This window comes from Triticum dicoccoides, chromosome 4A (genome assembly GCF_002162155.2).
Source record: "Triticum dicoccoides isolate Atlit2015 ecotype Zavitan chromosome 4A, WEW_v2.0, whole genome shotgun sequence".
Taxonomy (NCBI): Eukaryota; Viridiplantae; Streptophyta; class Magnoliopsida; order Poales; family Poaceae; genus Triticum; species Triticum dicoccoides.
In genome coordinates, this window is record NC_041386.1 from 104335155 (window position 1) to 104341379 (window position 6225).

Genomic DNA, 6225 nt, shown 5'->3' on the forward strand with positions numbered 1-6225 from the left:
ATCGGCAAGCAATTGAGAATAAATGGATCTTCAAGAAGAAGACTGACACTGACGGTAATGTTACTGTCTACAAAGCTCGACTTGTCGCAAAAGGTTTTCGACAAGTTCAAGGGATTGACTATGATGAGACCTTCTCACCCGTAGCGATGCTTAAGTCTGTCCGAATCATGTTAGCAATTGCCGCATTTTATGATTATGAAATTTGGCAGATGGATGTCAAAAGTGCATTCCTGAATGGATTTCTGGAAGAAGAGTTGTATATGATGCAACCGGAAGGTTTTGTCGATCCAAAGGGAGCTAACAAAGTGTGCAAGCTCCAGTGATCCATTTATGGACTGGTGCAAGCTTCTCGGAGTTGGAATAAATGCTTTGATAGTGTGATCAAAGCATTTGGTTTTGTACAGACTTTTGGAGAAGCCTGTATTTACAAGAAAGTGAGTGGGAGCTCCGTAGCATTTGTGATATTATATGTAGATGACATATTACTAATCAGAAATGATATAGAATTTCTGGGTAGCATAAAGGGATACTTGAATAAGAGTTTTTCAATAAAAGATCTCGGTGAAGCTGCTTACATATTGGGCATTAAGATCTATAGATATAGATCAAGACGCTTAATTGGACTTTCACAAAGCACATACCTTGACAAAATTTTGAAGAAGTTCAAAATGGATCAAGCAAAGAAAGGATTCTTGCATGTGTTACAAGGTGTGAAATTGAGTAAGACTCAATGCCCAACCAATGCAGAAGATAGAGAGAAAATGAAAGATGTTCCCTATGCTTCAGCCATAGGATCTATCATGTATGCAATGCTGTGTACCAGACCTGATGTGTGTCTTGCTATAAGTCTAGCAGGGAGGTACCAAAGTAATCCAGGAGTGGATCACTGGACAATGGTCAAGAACATCCTAAAATACCTGAAAAGGACTAAGGATATGTTTCTCATATATGGAGGTGACAAAGAGCTCATCATAAATGGTTACGTTGATGCAAGCTTTGACACTGATCCGGACGATTCTAAATCACAATCTGGATACGTGTTTACATTAAACGGTGGAGCTGTCAGTTGGTGCAGTTCTAAACAAAGCATTGTGGCGGGACCTACATGTGAAGCGGAGTACATAGCTGCTTCGGAAGCAGCAAACGAAGGAGTCTGGATGAAGGAGTTCATATCCGATCTAGGTGTCATACCTAGTGCATCGGGTCCAATGAAAATCTTTTGTGACAATACTGGTGCAATTGTCTTGGCAAAGGAATCCAGATTTCACAAGAGAACCAAGCACATCAAGAGACGCTTCAATTCCATCCGGGATCTAGTCCAGGTGGGAGACATAGAGATTTTCAAGATACATACGGATCTGAATGTTGCAGACCCGTTGACTAAGCCTCTTCCACGAGCAAAACATGATCAGCACCAAAGCTCCATGGGCGTTAGAATCATTACTGTGTAATCTAGATTATTGACTCTAGTGCAAGTGGGAGACTGAAGGAAATATGTCCTAGAGGCAATAATAATGTTATTATTTTATTTCCTTATATCATGATAAATGTTAATTATTCATGCTAGAATTGTATTATCCGGAAACATAATACTTGTGTGAATACATAGACAAACTAAACGTCACTAGTATGCCTCTACTTGACTAGCTCGTTAATCAAAGATGGTTATGTTTCCTAACCATAGACATGTGTTGTCATTTGATTAACGGGATCACATTATTAGAAGAATGATGTGATTGACATGACCCATTCCATTAGCTTAGCACCCGATCGTTTAGTATGTTGCTATTGCTTTCTTCATGACTTATACATGTTCCTATGACTATGAGATTATGCAACTCCCGTTTGCCGGAGGAACACTTTGTGTGCTACCAAACGTCACAACATAACTCGGTGATTATAAAGGAGCTCTATAGGTGTCTCCAAAGGTAAATGTTGGGTTGGCGTATTTCGAGATTAGGATTTGTCACTCTGATTGTCGGAGAGGTATCTCCGGGCCCTCTCGGTAATGCACATCACATAAGCCTTGCAAGCATTGCAACTAATGAGTTAGTTGTGAGATGATGTATTACAAAACGAGTAAAGAGACTTGCCGGTAATGAGATTGAACTAGGTATTGGGATACCGATGATCGAATCTCGGGCAAGTAACATATCGATGACAAAGGGAACAACGTATGCTGTTATGCGGTCTGACTGATAAAGATCTTCGTAGAATATGTGGGAGCCAATATGAGCATCCAGGTTCCGCTATTGGTTATTGACCGAAGACATGTCTCGGTCATGTCTACATTGTTCTCGAACCCGTAGGGTCCGCACGCTTAAGGTTTCGATGACAGTTATAGTATGAGTTTGTGAGTTTTGATGTACCGAAGTTAGTTCGGAGTCCCCGATGTGATCATGGACATAACGAGGAGTCTCGAAATGGTCGAGACATAAAGATTGATATATTGGACGGCTATATTCGGACACCGGAAGTGTTCCGGGTGATTTCGGAGAAAACCGGAGTGCCGGAGGGTTACCGGAACCCCCCCCGGGAGAAGTAATGGGCCAAATGGGCCTTAGTGGAGAGAGAGAAGGGCAGCCATGGTGGGCCGCACGCCTCCTCCCCGCTTGGTCCGAATTGGACTAGGAGAGGGGGGCGGCGCCCCCTTTCCTTCTCCCTCCCCACTTCCTTTCCCCCTCCTAGTAGGAGTCCTACTCCTACTAGGAGGAGGACTCCTACTTGGCGCGCCTATAGGGCCGGCCGGCCTCCTCCCCTTGCTCCTTTATATACGGGGGCAGGGGGCACCCCTAGACACACAAGTTGATCCACGTGATCGTTTTCTTAGCCGTGTGCGGTGCCCCCTTCCACCATAATCCTCGATAATATTGTAGCGGTGCTTAGGCGAAGCCCTGCGACGGTAGAACATCAAGATCGTCACCACGCCGTCGTGCTGACGGAACTCTTCCCCGACACTTTGCTGGATCGGAGTCCGGGGATCATCATCGAGCTGAACGTGTGCTAAAACTCGGAGGTGCCGTAGTTTCGGTGCTTGATTGGTCGGGCCGTGAAGACGTACGACTACATCAACCGCGTTGTGTTAACGCTTCCGTTGTCGGTCTACAAGGGTACGTAGATCACACTCTCCCCTCTCGTTGCTATGCATCACCATGATCTTGCGTGTGCGTAGGAATTTTTTGAAATTACAACGTTCCCCAACAGATACTTGACAAGAGATCCAAGTCCACCTCTTTTAAACCAGCGGATGAAAATAGTCAAATTCCAAGTCCACCCAATGGACCCTACAAAAACAGCCTCCATCAGGGCACAACTAAACCCCGCTGTGGACGCTGCACTATGAGAGTTCCTGCGCGAGAGTTGGGACATATTCGCCTGGCACCCCTCAGACATGCCAGAAATCCCACGCAGGCTGGCCGAGCATAGCCTCAATATTCTAAAGGGATTCAAGCCGGTCAAGCAGACTCTTCGGTGTTTCTATGAACCTAAGAGACAAGCTATGGGCGAAGAATTAGCCAAGTTATTAGAGGCCGGATTCATTAGAGAAATAAAACACCCGGACTGGCTAGCAAACCTGGTGATCGTACCAAAGAAGGACAAATCCTGGCGCCTGTGTGTCGATTTTAAGGACCTCAACAAGGCCTGCCCAAAGGATCCCTTCCCCCTCCCCCGCATTGATCAAATTATAGATGCTACCAGAAGACACGAGTCATTGTGTTTCCTCGACGCATACTCCAGCTACCACCAAATCAAGGTGGCAGAGTCCGACCAAGCCGCAACGGCATTTATCACACCATACGACCCCTTCTGTTTCAACACAATGCCTTTCGGGCTCAAAAACGCCGGCGCAACATATCAGCGCATGATTGAGACATGTCTGGACAAACAGATCGGCAAAATAATAGAGGCATACGTAGATGATGTGGTCGTCAAAACCAAACATGTCGACTCTCTAATAGACGACTTGAGGCTCACATTCGACAACCTCTGAAAATACGACATCAAGCTCAATCCAGAAAAATGCGTTTTTGGCGTACCAGTCGGAAAGCTCCTGGGCTTCATTGTCTCCAGTAGAGGAATTGAAGCTAATCCGGCCAAAATCCAAGCTCTGTCACAGTTGGCTACCCCAACAGACCTCAAAGAAATCCAGAAATTAACTGGATGTGTGGCGGCTCTAAGCCACTTTATCTCCCACTTAGGAGAAAATGCATTACCCCTTTATCGCCTCCTTCGGCGCACCGAACACTTCGAGTGGACGGACGCTGCCACAGCCGGATGGAAGAAATAAAAGCCATACTGGCAACCAACCCAATCCTGGCCGCGCCAAACATCGACGAACCAATGCTGTTGTACATTGCAGCAACTCATCAGGTTGTAAGCGTAGTGCTCGTCGTCGAACGAGAAGCGGACGGACATGAATTCCCCCTTCAAAAGTTGGTATATTATGTATCCACTGTCCTCACTCGATGCAAGTCATGGTACCCACATTATCAAAAGATAGCCTATGCAGTATTCATGGCATCCCGAAAGCTGCGACACTACTTTCAAGAGTATTCGATTATAGTAGCCTCGGAAGTGCCACTTAATGATATTATAAACAACCGCGACGCCACGGGACGGATTGCCAAATGGGCCATTGAGCTCCACCCGTTCGACATAACATACAAACCCCGGCGAGCCATTAAATCGCAAGTATTGGCCGACTTTGTCGCCGAATGGACGGAAGCCGAACTACCCAAAGAGTACGACGCATACTCCAATTGGATCATGCACTTCGACGGCTCCAAAATGCTGGCTGGTTTGGGGGCTGGCGTCGTCCTGACGTCCCCAACCGGAGATACAGTCCAATACATACAGCAGATACTGTATACAGACTCCAACAATGCAGCCGAATATGAAGCCATGTTACATGGTCTTCGGATGGCAGTTTCCATGGGCATTCAATGCCTGGAGGTGCGTGGGGATTCAAACCTCGCAATATCCCAAATAAATGGAGACTTCGATGCCAAGGACCCGAAGATGGCGGCCTATCGAAACGCTCTCCTAAAGATGTCAGCTCGGTTCGAGGGGCTCGAATTTCACCATGTGGCTCGGGAAAACAATCAGGCGGCGGATATCCTCGCCCGCATCGGCGCAAAACGCGATGCGATCCCCCGCAACATCTTTTTGGAGAGGTTGTTTAAGCCATCCGTGGTATGGGAAGGGGACACCGGTAACAATAGTCCGGACCCAGCCAAAATACCCGATATCGAACACTCTGACATAATCGGAGGCCCTGCCACCGAAATAACACCTTCAGCCCACGTAATAATGGCCATCATCGCCCCATGGACAGAACCATTCCTGGCCTACCTAACTAGGCAGGAACTTCCCGAGGACCAAAATGAGGCACGCTGCATGGTGCGGCGATCTAAAGCCTACAGGGTCCATGAGGGAGAGCTGTATAAAAAAGTACTACCGAAATCCTTCAAAGGTGCATCTCCGGATAGGAAGGGCGGAAGCTTTTGGCAGAAATTCACACCGGACTCGGCGGCTACCAAGCCGCAGCCCGGGCCCTTGTAAGCAAGGCCTTCCGTACATGTTTTTATTGGCCGACGGCCCAGGCAGACGCACAGGACTTGGTCCAACGCTGCGTCGGTTGCCAGCTTTTTGCAAACCAAAGCCACATGCCACCCACCACCCTCCAAACAATCCCCATTACCTGGCCCTTCACAGTTTGGAGGCTTGACATAATTGGACCCCTTAAAGGGGGAACCCATAAGAAAAAATACTTACTGGTCATGGTGGATAAATTCACCAAATGGATAGAAGCCAAACCTGTTAAAACGGCCAAATCCGGACCGGTGATAGACTTCATATCCGGGGTTGTACACCGTTATGGCGTCCCCCACAGCATCACCACTAACAACAGCACGAACTTCACGGCCGATGAGGTAAAACTCTGGTGCAGCAACATGGGCATCAAGCTCGATTATGCTTCTGTCTATCACCCACAAACCAATGGCCAAGTTGAGCGAGCAAATGGTCTTATCATGAGTAGCATCAAACCTAGACTAGTGCAGTCCTTAAAGGAGTCTAACACACACTGGGTAGAGGAGCTCGACTCCGTACTCTGGGGGCTGCGGACCACGCCGAATCGTACTACCGGATACACACCCTTCTTTATGGTGTACGGTGCAGAGGCAGTTCTACCCTGCGACATAATTCATGACTCACCTCGAGTGC